The following is a 24,968-nucleotide window of genomic DNA, read 5'->3' on the forward strand; positions in this document are numbered from 1 at the left end:
ATCTGTCTTGGAGTCAGTTGGAACGTGCCAGGAGGGCAGTTCGGACCTGCCAGTCGTGGAGCTGGAACGCGGCACCAGTTCAGTCGGTTTGGAGTAGCCGTGAGGCCTGGGTGTCCATGAATCGCCCGACCGTTGCCGCCACGCATCACTTGAGCCGGGGACAGTCTGCGTGGATAGCCCGTCGGTCGTCCTGGTGGACGACGCGAACTGGCTCGCCGATCACTTATGGGTTGGCTGCGTGTGTGTGTATCGACTCCCGATTTGTCTTCGTGATTGCACAGCCACTGCTGAGTGTTGTTCAAGTCTTCGTGCAAGTGTTTGTCAAACTGTATGTGTAGTTGGTGTGATTTCCACTGACAACTTGTTTTAAATGTTTTCGGCGTACTGGCAGTGAGTCGGTCGGTTGGAATGGATCAGCAAGCAAGTCTCTGCGCGGCGCAGTCGGCCGGCCCCGCTGGCGGTCTCTATGCACTGTTGGAGCGTGTGGGGGCTGTTCCGAGTGCTACGAGGTTTGTGGCTCACTGACCCAGAACATGAAAGTTGAGTGGTTATTTGATTACCGAAACCACGTCTGTTCATATTGTCCTCTCGGTTGGTGGTTCGCTGTTGGCGGTATTCCTGGGAGCAAAAGCCAGTGCTCAAGTTGGTGAAGATTTAGCCACCGTGTGTTGGAATTAACTATATTTGTCGGTTTGAAATTCAAGTGCACCAGCGGAATTTTCTGCCTTGCGGCCGTTAGTGCTCCGGATACCTTCCCTGGTCGCTGACGGAAATTCGGGCAGTGTCCTTTCCTCACCTGTTGTCGCTGTCCAACATGGTGTGTAGTTTTTGACTGCTTAATGTATTTTTGGTTGTAGGCGGCTATGTCTGTAACGTCTTGGCTTTGGAATTCTCATATACTGGTCGATGGTTAGCATGTCGTCTTATTAGTGGGTCCCTGACTTTTTCTTGGTTGTGTTGCCGGCGGATCGAGTATAGTTGGGCCGACTTATTGTCTCACATAAGCGAACGTTAAGATTTCAAGGGCAGACCGAGCCCCCTGGAAACTTCTGAGCGCTGTTGCCTATACTGCCTTCTTATTACCGTTTAATTGTGTATTTTTAATTGCTCATAGCCGATGGTTGGAACCTGTACGCTTGTGATTGTGCTTTTAGAAACAAAGGCCTTCAGCCGTCTTAAAAGTAAGTTTCTCTAAATTGGACAAGTCTTACTTTGTCTGAAGATAATGCTTGGGCCATCTGCCTGTTGAAAATTTATTGCATTGTTTTTAAAAGCATCGGCCTTCAGTCGCTTTAAGTTTTGAGCATCTTCCTTAAGTATTACCTTTTGGAAGATAAAGTTGTGGGCTTTCTGCCTGTAGAAAATTTATTGTAGTGTATTTTTTTTAAAAGCATCGGCCTTCAGCCTCTTTAAATTTTAAGAATCCTACTTATCGAGTATTACACATTTGATCATAAAGCTGTGGGCCTTCTGCCTGTTGAAAATTTATTGTACTTTTGTTGTTCTTAAAATGACGGGCCTTCATCTGCTTTAAAATTTTGGATTCTTACTTATCAGGTCTTACATCACTTGGGCTTAAATACTGTTTACGGTAAAAGCTTTGGGCCTTCTGCCTTGGAAAATTGCTTGCAGTTTCTTTTCTTTTTTTAAAAAAAAACAACAAAGGCCTTCAGCCGTTTGAAGTAAGGTTTTGTACTGGTCATAAAGCTTGGGGCTTCAGCCTATTGAAAGGTTATTGTAGCATTGTGGTTTTAAATTTATGGCCCTTCAGCCGCTTTTAAAAACTTAATCTATCTGACTAGTCAAAGCTTACATCGCTTGGCCTTAAATACTATTTAAAGTTAAAGCCTAGAGTCCTCTGTCTCAAAAAAACAAAAAAAAAACAAAAAAATTATAGCAGTTGTATTTAAGTCATGAGCCTTCAGCCGTTTTAGAATTAAAGACGATTTCTGTAGATAATCAAGCTTAGAAGCTGCGCTGTAATGTTTGGACAACTAAATAAAGTGTTATGTTTGGAGTGTAACTGACAGCCGCTCATTCTGGCCCCCTTCCACAATTCCTACTACTTTTCCTGTTCTGCGGGTTTAGCAGGGCGTCTCAGATACTGTCTGTTGCAGTTAACCTACAGCAAACATAGGAGTACGAATAAAATGGTAAGCAACTCTGTTATGTGCAGCCGAATGTCCTACAATGCTGTTGGCTTTTGTGATATCCCCCAAAATTTCGTATAGCGAAATTCAGTTTGTGTTCTCACGTGTAAAGCCACTTACCTTTGTTTAATTACAGTTAAATTTGCTTTCCATTCCGTGCTAATAGGTCAAGCCTGAATTATTTTGAGTTTTCATGTAAAGATCAAACTGTATTTCATATTTAATACTGACTGTTTTGTGGAAATTTCTGTACTCATCCACTTACAACAAATTAATTATTTTTGTATTATGTGCTTTCGTTTAACACCCCAAGTGGTAAGAACCACCGACTGTTTTGCATTGCTTGTTTTCCTTTAAATTGTCACAATAATTTCTTTAGTTCAAGGGCGCTGTGGCGAGGTACACAGACTCGAATTGTTTAGTCACAGTTTTAAGGGCCTAGAAAGATCACCTGCTGAGCGATTTGTGGTTTTCTGGTTTTAAGGTCACTCTGTGTTTGTTTGAGATTTGAGGGAACCTTGCGATGTCTGATAACACTCAAGCTGGTATCGTTTTGTTAACGCACCATTTGATTTCAGCCCTATTTAACACGTAAAGACAGGCCCACCGTTTAAACTGTTTCACAGTGTTACCACTAGCTGAAGGTTGGACAGAGTGAAGTTCACCCACTAGTTCCATCTGTGTTGCGCATTACTTATCTATAAACTACATCTATGTCCACAAATCACACTTAAGTCTCCGGCAGACCGTTCATCGAACCAATTCACAGTAATTCTCTACTATTCCAATCTCGAACAGCGAGTGGAAGAAAAAACTCCTTTATCTTTCTGTGCGATCTCTGATTTCCCTTATTTTATTATGATGATCGTTTCTCTCGACGCAGATTGCCTTCAACAAAATATTTTCACATTCGGAAGAGAAAGTAGGTGATTGAAATTTCGTGGGAATATCCCGCTGCAACGAGAAAATCCTTTGTTCTAATGATGTCCACCTTATATCCTGTATCATATCAACGACACTCTTTCCCCTATTTCTCGATGGTACAAAACGTCCTGCACTCTTCTCTATCTCTCAATAACACAAAACCTCTTGCCCTATCTTCAACTTTCTCGATGAGCTCTGCTAATCCTTTCTGATAAGTATCCCACACCGCGCAGCATTACTCCAAAACAGGACGGGCAATAACATGTAGGCAGTTTCTTTGGCAGATCTGTTGCATCTTCTAAGTGTTCTGCCAGTAAAACGCAGTCTTCGTTTCGTCTACCCCACAAGGTTTTGTGTGTATTGTGCCCAACTTAAGTTGTTCGTAATTGTAATTTCTAGGTATGTAGTTCAATTTACGACCTTTAGATTTGATTGATTTATCGTCTCACCGAAGTTTAACGGATTCCTTATAGCACTCATGTGGATGACCTAAGACTTTTGAATATTTAGTGTCAGTTGCCAATTTTCGTCCGCAGCTCTTGGTCGTGTGGTAGCGTTCTCGCTTCCCACGCCCGCGTTCCCGGGTTCGATTCCCGACGCGGTAAGGGAATTTCTCTGCCTCGTGATGACTGGGTGTTGTGTGATGTCCTTAGGTTAGTTAGGTTTAAGTAGTTCGAAGTTCTAGGGGACTGATGACCATAGCTGTTGAGTCCCATAGTGCTCAGAGTCATTTGAACCATTTGCCAGTTTACGTATCACACAGATTTCTTATGTAAATCGTTTTGCAATTGGTTTTGATCTTCTGATGACTTTACTAGACGATAAATGACTGCATCCTCAGCAGTTGCTGTCGGTACTCTTTCTTTGACTTCTAACCGCATCTAGGCTCAATACCGTTTCTTCCAAATCCACCAGAAACAAACGCAAAATACTTTTATTTAAAAAAGCGGATAAAGTGTCACTAGAAGCCTTCCTAAGAGACAGTCCCCATTCCTTCCGAACTGACTATTCAAATGTAGACGAGATGTGGCTCAAATTCAAAGATATAGTAGCAACAGCAATTGAGAGATTCATACCTCATAAATTAGTAAGAGATGGAACTGATCCCCCATGGTACATAAAACAGGTCCGAACGCTGTTGCAGAGGCAACGGATAAAGCATGCGAAGTTCAGAAGAACGCGAAATCCCGAAGATGGGCTAAAATTTACAGACGCGCGAAATTTGGCACGGACTTCAATGCGAGATGCCTTTAATAGGTTCCACAACGAAACATTGTCTCGAAATTTGGTAGAAAATCCGAAGAAACTCTGGTCGTATGTAAAGTACACAAGCGGCAAGACGCAGTCAATACCTTCGCTGCGCAGTGCCGATGGCACTGTTACCGACGACTGTGCCGCTAAAGCGGAGTTATTGAACGCAGTTTTCCGAAGTTCCTTCACCAGGGAAGATGAATGGAATATTCCAGAATTTGAAACACGAACAGCTGCTAGCATGAGTTTCTTAGAAGTAGATACCTTAGGGGTTGCGATGCAACTCAAATCGCTTGATACGGGCAAGTCTTCAGGTCCAGATTGTATACCAATTAGGTTCCTTTCAGATTACGCTGATACAATAGCTCCCTACTTAGCAATCATATACAACCGCTCGCTCACCGGTAGATCTGTACCTACAGATTGGAAAATTGCGCAGGTCGCACCAGTGTTTAAGAAGGGTAGTAGGAGTAATCCATCGAACTACAGACCTATATCATTGACGTCGGTTTGCAGTAGGGTTTAGGAGCATATACTGTATTGAAATATTATGAATCACCTTGAAGGGAACGATCTATTGATACGTAATCACCATGGTTTCAGAAAACATCGTTCTTGTGCAACGCAGCTAGCTCTTTATTGGCACGGAGTAATGGCCGCTATCGACAGGGGATCTCAAGTTGATTCCGTATTTCTAGATTTCCGGAAAGCTTTTGACACCGTTCCTCACAAGCGACTTCTAATCAAGCTGCGGGCCTATGGGGTATCGTCTCAGTTGTGCGACTGGATTCGTGATTTCCTGCCAGGAAGGTCGCAGTTCGTAGTAATAGACGGCAAATCATCGAGTAAAACTGAAGTGATATCAGGTGTTCCCCAGGGAAGCGTCCTGGGACCTCTGCTGTTCCTGATATAAATGACCTGGGTGACAATCTGAGCAGTTCTCTTAGGTTGTTCGCAGATGTTGCTGTAATTTACCGTCTAGTAAGGTCATCCGAAGACCAGTATCAGTTGCAAAGCGATTTAGAAAAGATTGCTGTATGGTGTGGCAGATGGCAGTTGACGCTAAATAACGAAAAGTGTGAGGTGATCCACATGAGTTCCAAAAGAAATCCGTTGGAATTCGATTACTCGATAAATAGTACAATTCTCAAGGCTGTCAATTCAACTAAGTACCTGGGGGTTAAAATTACGAACAACTTCAGTTGGAAAGACCACATAGATCATATTGTGGGGAAGGAGAGCCAAAGGTTGCGTTTCATCGGCAGGACACTTAGAAGATGCAACAAGTCCACTAAAGAGACAGCTTACACTACACTCGTCCGTCCCCTGTTAGAATATTGCTGCGCGGTGTGGGATCCTTACCAGGTGGTATTGCCGGAGGACATCGAAAGGGTGCAAAAAAGGGTAGCTCGTTTTGTATTATAACGTAATAGGGGGGAGAGTGTGGCAGATATGATACGCGAGTTGGGATGGAAGTCATTAAAGCAAAGACGTTTTTCGTCGCGGCGAGATCTATTTACGAAATTTCAGTGACCAACTTTCTCTTCCGAATGCAAAAATATTTTGTTGAGCCCAACTTACATAGGTAGAAATGATCATCAAAATAAAATAAGAGAAATCAGAGCTCGAACAGAAAGGTTTAGGTGTTCGTTTTTACCGCGCGCTGTTCGAGAGTGGAATGGTAGGGAGATAGTATGATTGTGGTTCGATGAACCCTCTGCCAAGCACTTAAATGTGAATTGCAGAGTAATCATGTAGATGTAGATTTAGATGGTGTTCACTTACATTGTTAATTTGGAAGGAATGGAAATTGTCTCTGAAGAAAGGAAGCGTTCGGAAAAAATTTTAATATCCCATAATAGAAGAATTTTTCGATTCTACGTTCTTTCTTTTTCAGCTGTTTTGCAGTTGTCAATGATCTCGACATCTTCCGTGACGACAGAACACCTATCTACTCTCGCGGCAGGTTCCGCCGTCCCCAGGGCAGCTGTTTGCCCAGGTTTCTGATGAGGTGCCGTGTCGTTTTGTACAGCAGGCACGTAGTCGGGCATGCAGCAAGGCGTTGGTTGTCCCGTCGTGGAGCTGTCGATGTGGGCATCCGGGACTAAGGCGCAGAGCAAACTTGAAGACTCGCCTGGACGTAACGGAACGGACCGTCAAAACTTGGCATGATGCGTTTCAGATGGCGGAATCCACGTTGACCATCAAGGGGATATCAGTATCAATGGCTCTAAGGAAGAACGTGCTTCTTTTTTCACGTTTGTTTTTGCGAACGTGGAGCTGTTCCTCTTCTCCACCTCATAAGATACATCAACAGTGAAAATACTGTAGCACATAAAACACCCATCCATAAGTAGGACAGCAGAAGCGACTCACAAATATCTCGCCCATTTACCTTGACATTCACTTGTTGTTGTATAGCATAAGGTACTCAGACTTTAATGAAATTACATTAAAAAAAATAATCAATTACCTTTTTTAAAATTTGTTTTTAGTTAATTTGCCTTTCTTTCCTTCTGTACGTACGAACTTTGTTGTAGAACCTCTTATTTACGTGTGGTAATAAAAATTCATTTACACAGAATTAAGTACATTTAAAATTACGTGAATTCATATTAACTGATTAAGAATATTTAGTTGAGACTTAAATCCTTTACATAATTCGGCCTTGGCACACATTTTCTAAATGCAGTGGTTTTTTTTTACACATATTTACTGAATTCTTTCCCGGCGTTAGCTATGGAACACAAGACTGTCTCTATTAGCAGAAAATGGTTTAATATTGCTAAGCCGACGTTTAATTATAATTGATAAAACACACTTCACTATATATTTAAGTTATTTGAAAGAACCAAAATTGTTAAATTTCAACGTTAACTATCCGCCTATGAATGCACAAATGTGAAACTAGTAATAAATTCCGTCAGTCTCAGGATCGCTGTAAAAGAAAAACATTTACTTAATTCACTGCTAATTTTTATCTGCTCCCGATTTACGGGTTTGGTTAATTTTTCTTAGCGGAACAATTTTTTAAATGTGCCGCCGCTGCAAATCGTTCGGTCGCGGCACAACCCAGCAACACCGCTAAAAACGTTGAAAATTCTTTAAAGAAATATTATAGATGACATGGGCAAGCTAATTTACATTAGTAATACACACTTTTGTTAAATTATAATGTATTTAGACCACAACAATAATTCAACTTACATTAGTTTGTAATTTCTCCTCTAATGGCGGCTAAATCTAGATACAGACAAAAGAAGTCTACCCATTCATAAAATGCTACGTCACAGCTTCCTCTCACTCTCAGCTCTCGAGGAAGACGACAAAGAATGCACATTACGTATTCCTGTTTATACCACTATCAACCGTTAATGTCTCTTTGCAATCTGCGGCTGTATTTTACATTTTTGTTATCGCAGATATTGACACATTTCGTAATTACATTGTGAGTATAGAAATATTACAATCAAAAATACATCGAGAATATTATTACAGAATATATTACAATAATAACGAATGTCCTTTACACAAAATTAAATAATATTTTTTGTTAAATAATAACAGTATACACAAATTGCTTCATAGCGGCGTATATAGTACAGTTAAATTTTAGTTTATTAATAGTGTGAGTGTTGCCAGGGAACGTTACATTGCCCCCTGGCAGCATTTGGCAAAGAGTGTCTATACTTTGACACAATGGTGCCAGTAACGTTCTTTACAATTCTGTATTTTTTTTTATGGAATGGTTCTTTTAATTAGTCCCAGGGTTATATATGTTCATGGCTCCCCCATTTGGGCGAAGGCAGACAGGAAACCTGGGCAAAACTGTGCCGGAGCCCAGCCATCCCAGTTGGTTCATGATTAATCTTGTCTCTTTAACAGTCATTCTTTTGAATTGATTTAGCAGTTTGTCTTCAACGGTTACATAATATCACAGTCACATACAGTTCAACGGAAGTTTTTTGTGTGTGATTAACAACTCGTTATTATTAATTTTGCGATATACTGCAAGGTCACTTGTCCTAGGATATATCACTTAGTTTTTTGAAATCATTTAGCACAGCGTCACTTTTTATAATGTTCCCACTACCTACGTGTTACAAATCCGTCTCCTACACTTGTTAGTGTTCATTTTCTCTTATCAGTTTACGGGTATACATAATAAATGTTCAATGTTTATCAAAAATGGAGTCATTGACATGTTATGCAGTTTGTGTAAATATTTTGGAATATGTCAATAATGCTGTAGTTGGCGAGCGGTGCGGAGTGATTGTTGAGCGGCGCTCGGCGCGGCGCGTCGGCTCCGTGTAGGTCACCGCCCCCGGTGTTGACAGCTACGGCGCGGAGAGGCGTGTGGCTGTCTGGTCTGCTACGGGCTGCTGCGGCCGCTGCATGGCTGAGGTAGCCGGATGCGCGTTGTATATCAGCTCGCCCGTGTGACATCTTCTTGCAGTGCTCCAGCAAACATGCAACAAGTTCACAAACAGTGTACTATCCTTATGGGCATTTTTCCTGCTGTGGGAAAAAACGCACACAGTTATTGGCAGTTATTATTCAGTAGGCCTTCACTAGTCTGGTTTGCACAATGTTTCGTTGTCACAGTAACACGTTTTATGGGCACACAATATTTTTTCACCATGTCATGACTTGTCATTAGTCACACGCAAGTTTTCATCTTAGGACAAAATGTGTCTCTGTAGTCATTGCGCTTTTATGGCGTCCCTTGACACACAAAGAGTTATAGTTTGACACTAGCTTGGTCCACCGTCTGTTATCGGCTCACTGTTCGTGTCGTGCTAGTTCCTTGTCCACTTGCACGCACGGCGATGACACAGTTTCTTATTGCTTGTTCAAAACAACCTCGTGACGTATTGCAGCAGGTTTAACAGTCACTGTCTGTCTCTGCCACACAATACTACACTTTTGTTTAAGTTTTTTCAGTTACAATGTCCGTTGTGCAATTTTTGTAACAGCACATTCGTAACTTCTTTGCTCGCTCTTTACCAAGGTGTGTGATATTTGCGTACATGGTAACAAATATTAAAATTTCGTATTAGTTTGCCCAAAAATCATCTATATTTATATTCGAGTAGATTTTATTTGTGCATTCCAGCCGGATTCAGGCATATTGTTCAATAACTCCTTTGAAATCATGTCTCACTTTACTTGCAAGGTCCTACGTAACTACAGTGTAGTCTCTGTAGGCTAAAATTGACTTGGACTGTATCAGGCTAGCTCTTTTTTTAATGATTGGATCTGCACATGCTTCAATTGAAGCTTCTTTGTGCGTAACTTTGCGCTACTTAAATTTGCAATAAGTTTGCCTCCCATGGTGCCCTCGGGTCACTACTGGGTGCATTATTCTCTTTGATAACACTGGTTTGAAAATAAAGTTCTCTGGGTTTCATATTATTGGTATTACTCTGGGTTCGGATCTGTCAATATGACAGCTACATACATACACATATACATATAATAGAAAAGATTGTACCAAGAAATATTTCAAGTTTGACACCCATATAGAATATTATGCAGTACACAAACTAATCACTACTAAAAAGTTCCTCCTGACTGATCTCTGTCACAATTTAACACTATAAATAATTGCACTAATCAGGTTATCTGTGCAGACATTTAGAGCATGTTTAAGCTAACACTAATTAAAAGAAGACATAACACAAATATTCATAAACAAAAGAGAAAGTCAATCATATTCTTATAACTAAATACTTCTACACTAGTACATTATCTCTACAGATCACACATCATTAATGTTCATTCATTTTCAAAAGAATGGTGTCCCTTTTTTTTACACATAACACATAGGACTCTTAGTCATTTACTGTAGGAATATTTTCACATCCTTATGCGGATACAGTCCCCGTACTCTCCCTGAATGGGGATCTGCTAAGAGATAGCTACACTCATGTGGCACACTTACTATTCTAAAAGGTCCATTGTACACCAATTGCCACTTGCTATTCTGTTTCAAGGATGCCGAGGACTTAGGATGATTGCGTAAGAGCACCAAGTCCCCTACAATAAGTTTTTGATTATTCGTCACATGTTGTTGTGGTCTTCAGTCCTGAGACTGGTTTGATGCAGCTCTCCATGCTACTCTATCCTGTGCAAGCTTCTTCATCTCCCAGTACCTACTGCAACCTACATCCTTCTGAATCAGCTTAGTGTATTCATCTCTTGGTCTCCCTCTACGATTTTTACCCTCCACGCTGCCCTCCAATGCTAAATTTGTGATCCCTTGATGCCTCAAAACATGTCCTACCAACCGATCCCTTCTTCTAGTCAAGTTGTGCCACAAGCTTCTCTTCTCCCCCATCCTATTCAATACCTCCTCATTAGTTATGTGATCTACCCACCTTATCTTCAGCATTCTTCTGTAGCACCACATTTCGAAAGCTTCAATTCTCTTCTTGTCCAAACTGGTTATCGTCCACGTTTCACTTCCATACATGGCTACACTCCATACAAATACTTTCAGAAACGACTTCCTGACACTTAAATCTATACTCGATGTTAACAAATTTCTCTTCTTCAGAAACGATTTCCTTGCCATTGCCAGTCTACATTTTATATCCTCTCTACTTCGACCATCATCAGTTATTTTACTCCCTAAATAGCAAAACTCCTTTACTACTTTAAGTGTCTCATTTCCTAATCTAATCCCCTCAGCATCACCCGATTTAATTTGACTACATTCCATTATCCTCGTTTTGCTTTTGTTGATGTTCATCTTATATCCTCCTTTCAAGACACTGCCCATTCCGTTCAACTGCTCTTCCAAGTCCTTTGCTGTCTCTGACAGAATTACAATGTCATCGGCGAACCTCAAAGTTTTTACTTCTTCTCCATGAATTTTAATACCTACTCCGAATTTTTCTTTTGTTTCCTTTACTGCTTGCTCAATATACAGATTGAATAACATCGGGGAGAGGCTACAACCCTGTCTCACTCCTTTCCCAACCACTGCTTCCATTTCATGCCCCTCGACTCTTATAACTGCCATCTGGTTTCTGTACAAATTGTAAATAGCCTTTCGCTCCCTGTATTTTACCCCTGCCACCTTCAGAATTTGAAAGAGAGTATTCCAGTCAACATTGTCAAAAGCTTTCTCTAAGTCTACAAATGCTAGAAACGTAGGTTTGCCTTTTCTTAATCTTTCTTCTAAGATAAGTCGTAAGGTTAGTATTGCCTCACGTGTTCCAACATTTCTACGGAATCCAAACTGATCTTCCCCGAGGTCCGCTTCTACCAGTTTTTCCATTCGTCTGTAAAGAATTCGCGTTAGTATTTTGCAGCTGTGACTTATTAAACTGATAGTTCGGTAATTTTCACATCTGTCAACACCTGCTTTCTTTGGTATTGGAACTATTATATTCTTCTTGAAGTCTGTGGGTATTTCGCCTGTCTCATACATCTTGCTCACCAGATGGTAGAGTTTTGTCATGACTGGCTCTCCCAAGGCCATCAGTAGTTCTAATGGAATGTTGTCTACTCCCGGGGCCTTGTTTCGACTCAGGTCTTTCAGTGCTCTGTCAAACTCTTCACGCAGTATCTTATCTCCCATTTCATCTTCATCTACATCCTCTTCCATTTCCATAATACTGTCCTAAAGTACATCTCCCTTGTATAAAGCCTCTATATACTCCTTCCACCTTTCTGCCTTCCCTTCTTTGCTTAGAACTGGGTTGCCATCTGAGCTCTTGATATTCATACAAGTTGTTCTCTTCTCTCCAAAGGTCTTTTTAATTTTCCTGTAGGCAGTATCTATCTTACCCCTAGTGAGACAAGCCTCTACATCCTTACGTTTGTCCTCTAGCCATCCCTGCTTAGCCATTTTGCACTTTCTGTCGATCTCATTTTTGAGACGTTTGTATTCCCTTTTGCCTGCTTCATTTACAGCATTTTTATATTTTCTCCTTTCATCAATTAAATTCAATATTTCTTCTGTTACCCAAGGATTTCTATTAGCCCTCGTCTTTTTACCTACTTGATCCTCTGCTGCCTTCACTACTTCATCCCTCAGAGCTACCCATTGTTCTTCTACTGTATTTTTTTCCCCCATTCTTGTCAATTGTTCCCTTATGCTCTCCCTGAAACTCTCTACAACCTCTGGTTCTTTCAGTTTATCCAGGTCCCATCTCCTTAAATTCCCACCTTTTTGCAGTTTCTTCAGTTTCAATCTGCAGTTCATAACCAATAGATTGTGGTCAGAATCCACATCTGCCCCTGGAAATGTCTTACAATTTAAAACCTGGTTCCTAAATCTCTGTCTTACCATTATATAATCTATCTGATACCTATTAGTATCTCCAGGATTCTTCCATGTATACAACCTTCTTTTATGATTCTTGAACCAAGTGTTAGCTATGATTAAGTTATGCTCTGTGCAAAATTCTACAAGGCGGCTTCCTCTTTCATTTCTTCCCCCCAATCCATATTCACCTACTATGTTTCCTTCTCTCCCTTTTCCTACTGACGAATTCCAGTCACCCATGACTATTAAATTTTCGTCTCCCTTCACTACCTGAATAATTTCTTTTATCTCGTCATACATTTCATCAATTTCTTCATCATCTGCAGAGCTAGTTGGCATATAAACTTGTACTACTGTAGTAGGCATGGGCTTCGTGTCTATCTTGGCCACAATAATGCGTTCACTATGCTGTTTGTAGTAGCTAACCCGCACTCCTATTCTTTTATTCATTATTAAACCTACTCCTGCATTACCCCTATTTGATTTTGTATTTATAACCCTGTAATCACCTGACCAAAAGTCTTGTTCCTCCTGCCACCGAACTTCACTAATTCCCACTATATCTAACTTTAACCTATCCATTTCCCTTTTTAAATTTTCTAACCTACCTGCCCGATTAAGGGATCTGACATTCCACGCTCCGATCCGTAGAATGCCAGTTTTCTTTCTCCTGATAACGACGTCCTCTTGAGTAGTCCCCGCCCGGAGATCCGAATGGGGGACTATTTTACCTCCGGAATATTTTACCCAAGAGGACGCCATCATCATTTAATCATACAGTAAAGCTGCATGTCCTCGGGAAAAATTACGGCTGTAGTTTCCCCTTGCTTTCAGCCGTTCGCAGTACCAGCACAGCAAGGCCGTTTTGGTTAATGTTACAAGGCCAGATCAGTCAATCATCCAGACTGTTGCCCCTGCAACTACTGAAAAGGCTGCTGCCCCTCTTCAGGAACCACATGTTTGTCTGGCCTCTCAACAGATACCCCTCCGTTGTGGTTGCACCTACGGTACGGCCATCTGTATCGCTGAGGCACGCAAGCCTCCCCACCAACGGCAAGGTCCATGGTTCATGGGGGAAGATTCGTCACATGTCGATTATATTTTTCTTTCCTTTTCTGGGCGCACCTGGTAAGGTTGCACCCTGCTTTCCTTATCCTCTCTTCCTTAGGCTCAGGAATGACTGGGACCTTAGGCAAAGGTGCCAGCCACTCATTCAGTACTCTATTATTATTCATTATAATCTCGTTTGGTGGATACCCCGTAGAGGCATGTGGGGTTGCGTTGTGAATTTCCAAAAGTTTAGGTATCAGATCTGGCCATCTTGTGTGCTTACATGCAATGTATAACCTGAAAAATTTATTTAACTCTCCAAATGTTCTCTCTACTAAACTTGCTTGTGGGTGAAAACGGGATATTAGTATGAGCTTTATATCTTGTTCATGTAAATAGTTCTTCCAGGTATGACCTGTAAAATAGGAAGCATTATCCGATATTACCGCTTCAGGCTTACCCACCTGTGTAAAATATTCTTTCCCTAACCATTTAACTATTCCACGAGCGGTGGCTGATTTAAGGCAGTATATTTTTAAGTATTTAGAGAAAAGGTCATATACCGCTAAAATGTACTTTAATCCACCCCTGGCTCGAGGGTAGGGTCCTGCTATGTCTATAGATACTAACTGAAGTGGCCGCTGAGGCACTATAGGATGCAGTTCAAACCTTGTGGACTTATTTTGAAACTTAGCTTTTTGGCACAGAGGACAAGTCCTGATAATGGTGCGAGTCTGCTGGCTTATTCCCTTAAAGTAACAGTATCTGGATAAAATCCTTATTGTTTTGCCTATCCCAGCGTGACCCCATGCTAAATGCGTGTGCCACACTACAGCTGGGATAGCCTGTTGCGGTATACACACGACTCCATGGTCATTTGACACACCTGTTTTATAATACAGAATATTATCTACTATTTTGAAATTCTGAACACTTTTAAGATTGGTTCCTTCTTTAATTTTGCTAATGACATCTCACCAAATCGGATCCGTTTCCTGCAATACAGACATATTCTTACACATATGTAAAAAGTCCCTCCTATGTACCTTATCTTGTACTAAGAGTATTCGATATTCCTCCGATTGTTCCAAAATCTTTGACACTGAGGATTGCCCTAGTGGGAGCCTCGACAAGGCGTCAGCTACAACATTATCCTGTCCTTTTATGTACATAATCTTAATTTTATATTCCTGCAATGCTAACCTCCATCTTAGCAAGTGGGTATGGTATAATTTGCAAGACATTAAATAGCTCAGAGCCTGGTGGTCACTGAATACTTTGATTTCTTTGCCATAAATGTAATAATTGGATTTCTTTACCGCCCTAACCACTGCAAGAGCCTCTAACTCGGTAGCGGAATATGCTCTCTCACGGCTGTTTAGTGTGCGGCTGGCAAATCCGATTACATTGATTGTTGTGGGGTCGTTGCTCCTGTCCCACTGAAACAAACAAGCGCCCAGACTGTATGAACACGAATCTGTCGCTCTGCAAAAAATCTTTTGTCATGTCTGGGTGTCGCAGTATGTTTGCATTCACCAAGGCGTTTTTGATAGCGTCAAATGCGCGTTTACATTCGTCTGTCCACACCCAGTGCGCATTTTTACGCAACAGGCTCAATAACGACTCGTTATTCATTAATTGGTTTGGAACAAACCGTCTAAAAAAAGATGCAAGACCTATAAACGCTTTGAGTTGTCTCTTAGTTCTCGGGCTAGGAAACCCACGAATTGCGTCAAGTTTTTTGCTGTCAGGTTTGATGCCTTGTTGTGTTATTATGTGACCTAGAAATTTAATCTGATTACGTCCAAATTTGGATTTCTCAAGATTCGCTGTTACTCCCGCTTGCTTAAACCTTTCTAAGACTCTACCCAGTAGTTCTACGTGCTCCTCCCAGGTGGCAGTAGCAATCACCAGATCGTCTACATACATTGTTACTCTTTGCAGCAAATCCAGACCTAAAACCGCGTCGAGGGCTGTTATGAAAACTCCTGCACTTACATTTAATCCAAAAGGTAGTACCCTAAATTGGTAGCTCCTTCCCCCAAATATAAATGCAGTATATTTCCTCGATTCGGGTGTGAGCAGGATTTGCCAGAATGAACTTTTCATATCAACAGATGTCAAATATTGGAAATTTTTGAATTTGCTCATCTAAGTTTTCCAGATGAGTCCTGACAGGTACAATAATTTCGTTTATGTCTCTCGCATCTAATACTAACCGTACCTGTCCGTCTGCTTTTGCTACCGCCACCAAAGGACTACTATAAGGGGACAAAGACGGTTCTATTATTCCCCACTCGATGTTTTCTAATTTCTTTAGCTACTATTTCCTTCTTGGACCAAGGAATGGAGTATGAGGCTCGACAGTAGGTTTTGTGAGGTTTCACCTCGATATTGTATTGATACCCCTTAACAATTCCTGGTCGTTCTGAAAATACATCTGCATAGTTAGATAATAACTGTACCAAATCCTGCTGTTGCATTGAGTTCAAATTTTCGGACTGTGATACTTTGTTCATAAGTGCGTCCACATTTGCTTTTAATTGATCATTTTGTACGTCTGGATAATAGAGATTTTGTCCTAGAGAATGATTGTCTAAATGTAGTATCCACTGATTCCTACATTTTATGTTAATAGCATTACAATTAGGCACAGGTTCCTCTTTAGATCTGAGCATGGACAATTCCATCCTCCTACCCGCGTTCATCAAACTTAATTTTCCCCGAGAAAGGTCGATTACTGCGTCCCTTTCTCTCAAAAAATCTACCCCCAAAATGCAGGCTACCTTTAAACCCTTTACTACCAGGAATGAGCACGCTATGGCTTCTCCCCCTATATACATCTCTACCCACACTTGGAGTTTAATTATTTGTCGCTGTGCACTGATGACTCCAGTGACTTTGCAATTGTTCACAGGAAAAGTCAGCATACGCTTTTCTTTCCTCAGAACTCTGAATAAGTCCATACTCATGACACTGACAGTAGCACCTGTATCTACGATTGCTTGCACATCAATATTGTTAATTATGATCTCTATTATCGCTTGTACTTTGTCTTTGTGCTCCTTTATGCACGTGGATGGTTCAGTTATTAATTCATGTCCCATCTGTACCCCGTCATTATACCTGAGGATACAGATTCCCGATGTTTTGTTCTGTGTCGGGCTGCTCTCACTCCAAACCTCAGCCGACGATGGAGAGCGTATCTCGGCTGAATCGAGTTTGTTGAATTATTACAGGTGGATGGGTCTGGCTGCTCTGTGTCGCTGACCTCCACTATGTGTAAGTTGTGTTGCGTCGGCCGCCACGGTTGCGCAATTGGCGCATTTTGTGGTGGCGGTCGGTTATTGTCATATCTTTCAGTGTTTTGCCGGTCCGGGATGGGGCTCTGGTTCTGTGGCCAAGTTCGGTTTGCATCGTTATAGGTATTAGTGTTCCACGGCCCCCTGGCATTTTTCCATCTACTATTTCTTGGTGGCCTGTTTCATATCGGTCTTCTGAGCTCCTTCTCCGGTCATTATTCACCGGCGGTCTATTGCCGTTCCGGTCTCTACCTCTATTCCCGTTTTGTACATAATCTTGTCTCCTATTGTTACCTCCGCCGTTTCCATTATTTGGTGGAGGCGTGTTATTTCGACCATTTCTGTAACCGTTTCCGTTACTTCTAGCCTGTTCAGAGGCTGCCTTAACATCCTCCTGAATCAGGTCAATTGAGTCCAGAACAGACAAGAAATGTTCCATGTCGTTCTCCGGTACGTGTATAAGTTTTTCCTTTACGTATATCGGCAAGTGTGATTTCAAAAGTCTGATCAAATCCCGGGATGAAATCTGCTCGTCCCAGTAACGGGTCTTATTAATGTATTTCTCAAAATATTTTCGCAAATTGCCTAATCGTGTAGAATAGGCTCTGGATTGTATACCTCTTTCTGTAATCTCTCCTGAATACGTGTTGACCAATATTTGGCCAAGAATGCCTTTTCAAATTGCTCATATGTGTCGCAACTGTCAGCTGCTTCGGTTGCCCATAATGCAGCATCTCCTTGTATGTAAGACATAACGAACTGTATTTTCTGTGTATGACTCCAAACGCTAGGCAAAATGTTTCTAAATCCCTTGATAAACACTACAGGGTGAACAGATTTCTTCTCCGTTGTAAAGATCTGAAACTGTCGGTTTTTAATCAGGCTTTCTTCAATCACAATTTTGGAGTGACATTTGTTTGTTTCGCTAACATTGGTTTCCTGTTCTGTCTCGCAGTCGCAATTTTTCACTGCTGTACTAATATGCCTATCATTGTTGGACCTGGCTGGCGTGACACACGCCTGTGCGTCGCCGTGCAACAAGCTGTTTTCCAGCTCCGCAAGACGACGGTTGACATTCCGCTGCCACAGCGGAATGTTAGTGTGCACCACCTTTTTTAGGTCCTGCACTTCCGCATTGGAGCCCACGTCTTTGGCTTCAATCGCGGCGTGCACCTTGTCGTCTATTTTTTTATGAATTCTTTTTCAATTTTGTGCACTTGTTCGGACATTTTGTGCTCAATTACTTGACTTGTGTCAATTTCTAATTGTTCCATCCTGTTAGCCAGTACACTGATTTCACCCACGATACTGGCGTTAGCCACTTGGATATTATCTACTCTTTCGCTCAGTTCTTGCACCGCTTTGGGTATGGTTTCATAGTTTTGTTTCAAACTAACAATCTCACTTTGCATAGCTTCCAAAGATTGCATTAACTGCAAATATCTCTCATGCTGGCGTCGATCACGCTCTGCTTGTTCATGCATAAACGTAGCTTGTAAATTGAGCATACGCTCGAACATAACTCTTAATGATTGCACTTCTGACACCTCACCACTCTCTGGTCCGTGTCTAGTGCTTGTGGGTGGTACAGTATTTCTACTTTCAACTACTGAATCACTGGCTGGCAGTGGCAACATTTCTTGCCCTTCTGCCCCCAGATTCTCACATTGTACTTCCTGAACTACGCCACTAACATTACTTTGTGTCCCACTTTGTAACTCGGTATCTCTCCTTGCTAACTGTTGTTCATTATCCATGTTTATATCTTTCTGACTACGCAATCTAATCATAGTCAACAAAAGAAACAAAATCTGAACTAAATATCCTAACACTCAGGTTTCACTGACATAATCACACAAGAAATGGTCATTTGTTGAAACACACTTATTATATACTACAATGACTAACTACTCAAATGTCCTGTTATTTTTAAAAAAAGAACACTAACAACAAGCACACCACTAATTATCCGAGAACACTGCACTGAGGCTACTTTACTACCCACAGGACAACTACACTGTAGCTTTACCTTTTGGTGATCTATCTTGGGTGCAGCTGCCCCCTGGTATTGTGGTAGGTAATTAATTTTTCGATATAATGAGCTCTCTTCTTCAGCTTGCCTCTGGGTATATAGTGTTCTCATGCAAAAAATCATATACAGGTATTACCACACAATATTGGTTAGGCAATACATACAATACATGGAAAAAAATATTAATTGTTCTCCAACAAAGTTCGACTACAATAATTCCCTAGTTATCTCATGGGTATTTTGTGGCCACTGCATATTCGGGCCCCACGTTGGGCGCCAATTTAATGAAATTACATTAAAAAAAATAATCAGTTACCTTTTTTAAAATTTGTTTTTAGTTAATTTGCCTTTCTTTCCTTCTGTACGTACGAACTTTGTTGTAGAACCTCTTATTTACGTGTGGTAATAAAAATTCATTTACACAGAATTAAGTACATTTAAAATTACGTGAATTCATATTAACTGATTAAGAATATTGAGTTGAGAATTAAATCCTTTACATAATTCGGCCTTGGCACACATTTTCTAAATTCAGTGGTTTTTTTTACACATATTTACTGAATTCTTTCCCGGCGTTAGCTATGGAACACAAGACTGTCTCTATTATCAGAAAATGGTTAAATATTGCTAAGCCGACGTTTAATTATAATTGATAAAACACACTTCACTATATATTTAAGTTATTTGAAAGAACCAAAATTGTTAAATTTCAACGTTAACTATCCGCCTATGAATGCACAAATGTGAAACTAGTAATAAATTCCGTCAGTCTCAGGATCGCTGTAAAAGAAAAACATTTACTTGATTCACTGCTAATTTTTATCTGCTCCCGATTTACGGGTTTGGTTAATTTTTCTTAGCGTAACAATTTTTTAAATGTGCCGCCGCTTCAAATCGTTCGGTCGCGGCACAACCCAGCAACACCGCTAAAAATGCTGAAAATTCTATAAAGAAATAATATAGATGACATGGGCAAGCTAATTTACATTAGTAATACACACTTTTGTTAAATTATAATGTATTTAGACCACAACAATAATTCTACTTACATTAGTTTGTAATTTCTCCTCTAATGGCGGCTAAATCTAGATACAGTCAAAAGAAGTCTACCCATTCATAAAATGCTACGTCACAGCTCCCTCTCACTCTCAGCTCTCGAGGAAGACGACAAAGAATGCACATTGTGTATTCCTATTTATACCACTATCAACCGTTAATGTCTCTTTGCAATCTGCGGCTGTATTTTACATTTTTGTTATCGCAGATATTGACACATTTCGTAATTACATTATGAGTATAGAAATATTACAATCATAAATACATTGAGAATATTACTACAGAAAATATTACAATAATAACGAATGTCCTTTACACAAAATTAAATAATATTTTTTGTTAAATAATTACAGTATACAAATTGCTTCATAGCGGCTTATATAGTACAGTTAAATTTTAGTTTATTAATAGTGTGAGTGTTGCCAGGGAACGTTACAAGACGCAATGAGGTATTTCAAACAGAATGAAATCGCCAATGGCAAATAGTTTAGATTCCGAAAACATCGCTTATGTGAAACTCAGTTCAGGCTTTTCAAAAAAAAATGTTCAAATGTGTGTGAAACCTTATGGGACTTTACTGCCAAGGTCATCAGTCCCTACGCTTACACACTACTTAACCTACGTTATCATAAGGACGAACACACACACTCAAAACTCTGCCGGGACCAGCCGCACTGTCCGTGACTGCAGCGCCTGAGACCGCTCGGCTAATCACACGTGACTCAGGCTTTTCTCACGAGGATGTCCTGAAAGTCATGGATCGAGAGTATGCAATACTTTTTTTTTATTTCAGAAAATCGTTTAACTCAGCACTACACATACGTTTATTATCGAAAGTACTGTCGTATGTGATCTCAACAGAAATTAGTGACTGGATTGAGGAGTTCTGGGTAGGGAGGAAGCAGCATGTTACTACCCTCGATTTGTTGGCGAAAATACACGTTCAAAGCCGGTGGTAGACAGAAAACATCTTCCGAAATTGTACTAAATGCTTTCTCTGAGAATTACTTTGAAAAATTAGTTCATGATCCCACACGAATTGTAAATGGTTGCGAAAACACACTTTACCTCTTAGCCACAAATAATCCTGATCTAATAGTGTCATGATACAGGGATTAGTGAACACAAGGTCATTGTAGCGAGGCTCAAAACCATATCAACCAAAACCACTAAAAATAAACGCAAAATATATCTATTTAAAACAGCAGATAAAAATTCGCTTGATGCCTTCCTAAGAGAGAGTCTCCATTCCTTCCAAGCTAATTATGTAAGTGTAGACGAGATATGACTCAAATTCAAAGATACACTATCGACAGTAATAGATAGATTCATACCGCATAAGTTAATAAGAGACGGGACTGATCCACCACGGTACACAAAACACGTCAGAACACTGTTGCAGAAGCAACGAAGAAAGCATGCCAAATTCAGAAGAACGTAAAATCCCCAAGACCGGCTAAGTTTCACGGAAGCTCGAAATTTACTGCGGACGTCAACGCGAGATGCTTTTAATAGTTTCCATAATGAAACATTGTCTCAAAATACGGTAGAAAACCCACAGAGATTCTGGTCGTATGTAAAATACACCAGCGCCAAAAAACAGACAATACCGTCACTGCGCGATAGCGATGGAAATGTTACCGATGATGGTGCCACTAAAGCGGAGTTACTAAATAATTTTCCTTCACGAAAAAAGACGAAGTAAATATTCCAGAATTCGAAACTAGAACAGCTTTTAGCATGAGTGACATAAAAGTAGATATCTTAGGTGTTGCAAAACAACTGAAGTCAATTAAGAAAGGCAAGTCTTCCTGTCCAAATGGTATACCAATCAGGTTCCTTTCAGAGTATATAGACACAATAGCACCTTTCTTAGCAACCTTATACAACCGCTCACTTGACGAAAGGTCTGTTCCTAAAGACTGGAAAGTAGCACAGGTCACACCAGTTTTCAAGAAAGGAAACATGAGTAACCCATTGACTTACAGACTTCAGTAGGACTTTGGAGCATATACTGTACTCGAACATTATGGATCACCTTGAAGCAAATGACTTACTGATACATAACCAACACGGATTCAGAAAATACCGTTCTTGTGCAACACACCTAGCTCTTTATTCCCATGAAGTAATGAGTGCTGCCGTCAAGGGATCTCAGATCGATTCCATATTCCTAGATTTCCAGAAGGCTTTTGACACCGTTCCTCACAAGCGACTATTAATCAAATTGCGTGCGTCTCAGTTGTGTCTATGAGTGCGTGATTTCCTCTCAGAGAGGTCACAGTTCGTAGTGATAGACGGTAAATCATCGAATACAATAGAAGTGATATCTTACTTTCCGCAAGGTAGTGTCATAGGCCCTCTGCTGTCCCTGATTTACATTAATGATCTAGGTAATAATCCGAGCAGCCCCCTCAGATTGTTTGCAGATGACGCTGTAATTTACCGTTTAGTAAAATCATCAGACGATCAATTACAATTACAACATGATCTAGAGAGAATTTCTGTATGGTGCGAAAAGTGGCAATTGGCACTAAACAAAGCAAAGTGCAAGGTCGCCTACATGGCTGCTAAACGAAATCCGATAAATTTTGGGAATACGATAAATCGCACAAATCTAAGGGCTGTCCATTCGACTAAATGCCTAGGAATTACAACTACGAGCAACTTAAATTGGGAAGACCACATATATAATATTGAAGGGAAGGAGAAACAGCCGGCCGCGATAGCCGTGCGGTTCTAGGCGCTGCAGTCTGGAACCGTGGGACTGCTACGGTCGCAGGTTCGAATCTTGCCTCGGGCATGGATGTGTGTGATGTCCTTAGGTTAGTTAGGTTTAATTAGTTCTAAGTTCTAGGGGACTGATGACCTAAGATGTTAAGTCCCATAGTGCTCAGAGCCATTTGAACCATTTTTTGGAAGGAGAAACAAAGACTGCGCTTTGTTGGCAGAACACTTAGAAGATGCGACAAACCCACTAAAGGGACAGCCTACGTTACCATACACTTGTCCGTCCTCTGGTGGAATATTGCTGTGCGTTGTGGGATACTTACCGGGTAGGATTGACGGAGGACATCGAAAAAGTGCAAAGAAGGGCAGCTCGTTTCGTGTTATCGCGCAACAGGGGTGAGAGTGTCACTGATATGATACGCGAGTTGGGGTGGCAGTCACTGAAACAAAAGCGGTTTTCTGTGCGGTGAGATCTATTCACGAATTTTCAATCTCCAACTTTATCTTCCGAAAGCGAAAATATTTTGTTGAAGCCCACCCACGTAGGGAGAAATTGTCATCATAATAAAATAAGAGAAATCAGAGCTCGAACTGAAAGATTTACGTATTCCTTTTTCCCACATGCCATTCGAAAGTTGAATGGTAGAGAAGTAGTATGAAACTGGTTCTATGAACTCTCTGCCAAGCATTTAAGTGTGAACTGCAGAGTAACCATGTAGGTCTAGATGTAGATGTATATACTTGTTGGGAGACTCATCGACAAGTATAGAATCAGTTTCATGTATGGCCAAAGGAAGTATGTTGAGACCCATCGTGTTGTGTATGTTTTGTATTGTCATTCTTGCCAATAATGTTAACAGTAAGCTTCAACTTTTCAAAAATGATGCAGTTAACTAGTCCAGCAGACTGCAAGAAGTTACATAAATATTCTAAGTGGTGTAGATTGGTAAGTTTTTAAAAGGTTAAGAAATGTTTTTTTTTTCACTTCACAAAATGACAAAATATATTGAATACTATGATTAAAATATCAGTGAGTCACAACCGGACCTGGTCAACTGACACAAATAACCGGGTGTAGCAGAAACAAAGTGGAAGGGAAAAGGTGAGAAGAATTTTAGAGGCGGAAAACTGTACTGGAGTGGGAATAACAGGTCTGGTAGAAATGGTGTGGCAGTGATGGTGAATAAGAATGTACAAAGCTGTATTGAAAATGTGAGATATATATCAGACAGGATCATAATCTTAAACCTGAGATTCCAAAAAGAAACACTAAAAGTAATCCAGATTTATGCACCTCAAGTGGGATGTAGCGAAGAAGAGAAGATGAACTTTGAAAATGTGTTAGAAAACCATATAGAGAGTGCTAATATAGTGATGGGAGATTTTAATGCACGGGTAGGCAAAGACAGAAAGGGATTGGAGCAAGTATTGGGATGTTTTGGATATGGAGGCAGAAATAAAGAAGATGAAAGACTCCTGGATTTGTGCCGGAGGAATGGAATGAAAGTAGCAAACAGCTGGTTTATGAAGAGAGAAAGTCATGTTATCACCAGATACAGTTGGGATGGAAGAACGAAGAGTGTAATTGATTATATTCTAGTAGATAGGGAATGGGGAGAGAAAGTAACAAATGTGAAGGTAATTCCAAGTGTGAGTGCAGATGGAGACCATAGATTACTGGTGGGACAATGGAAAATGATTCAGTGTGTGAAGAATAGAAAACAGAAGAAAGTGATGAGGATACGGGATTGGAAATTGAAGGAGAGTGAATGTGCTGAGAAGTACAGAGAATTAATAACACAAAAATTTCCAAAAGAAGTTTTCTGCGATGTAGAAAAAGAATGGAGTTTATTCAAAGACACTTTAGTCGAAGCAGCACAAAAAGTATGTGGCAGAACATCTGGAAAGGAAAAAATAAGACAGACAAGCTGGTGGGATGATACCACAATCCAAGTAGTTAGAAGAAAAAATGGAGCATGGAGAAAATGGTGGAAAACTAAAAATGACGAAGACCATAAAAGATATATAGAGGAAAAAAAGAAGTGCAAAGAAATAGTGGAAACAGCAAAGAAAAAGACATGGGAAGAGTTTACAAAAAAACTTGAAGAAGATGTGAAGAGCAATAAGAAAATGTTCTATAAAATGATGAAAAATAAAAGGAAGGCTTCTGAAGTACCAGTAAAGATGGAAACAGA

Source organism: Schistocerca nitens, chromosome 2 (assembly GCF_023898315.1).
Source record: "Schistocerca nitens isolate TAMUIC-IGC-003100 chromosome 2, iqSchNite1.1, whole genome shotgun sequence".
Taxonomy (NCBI): domain Eukaryota; kingdom Metazoa; phylum Arthropoda; class Insecta; order Orthoptera; family Acrididae; genus Schistocerca; species Schistocerca nitens.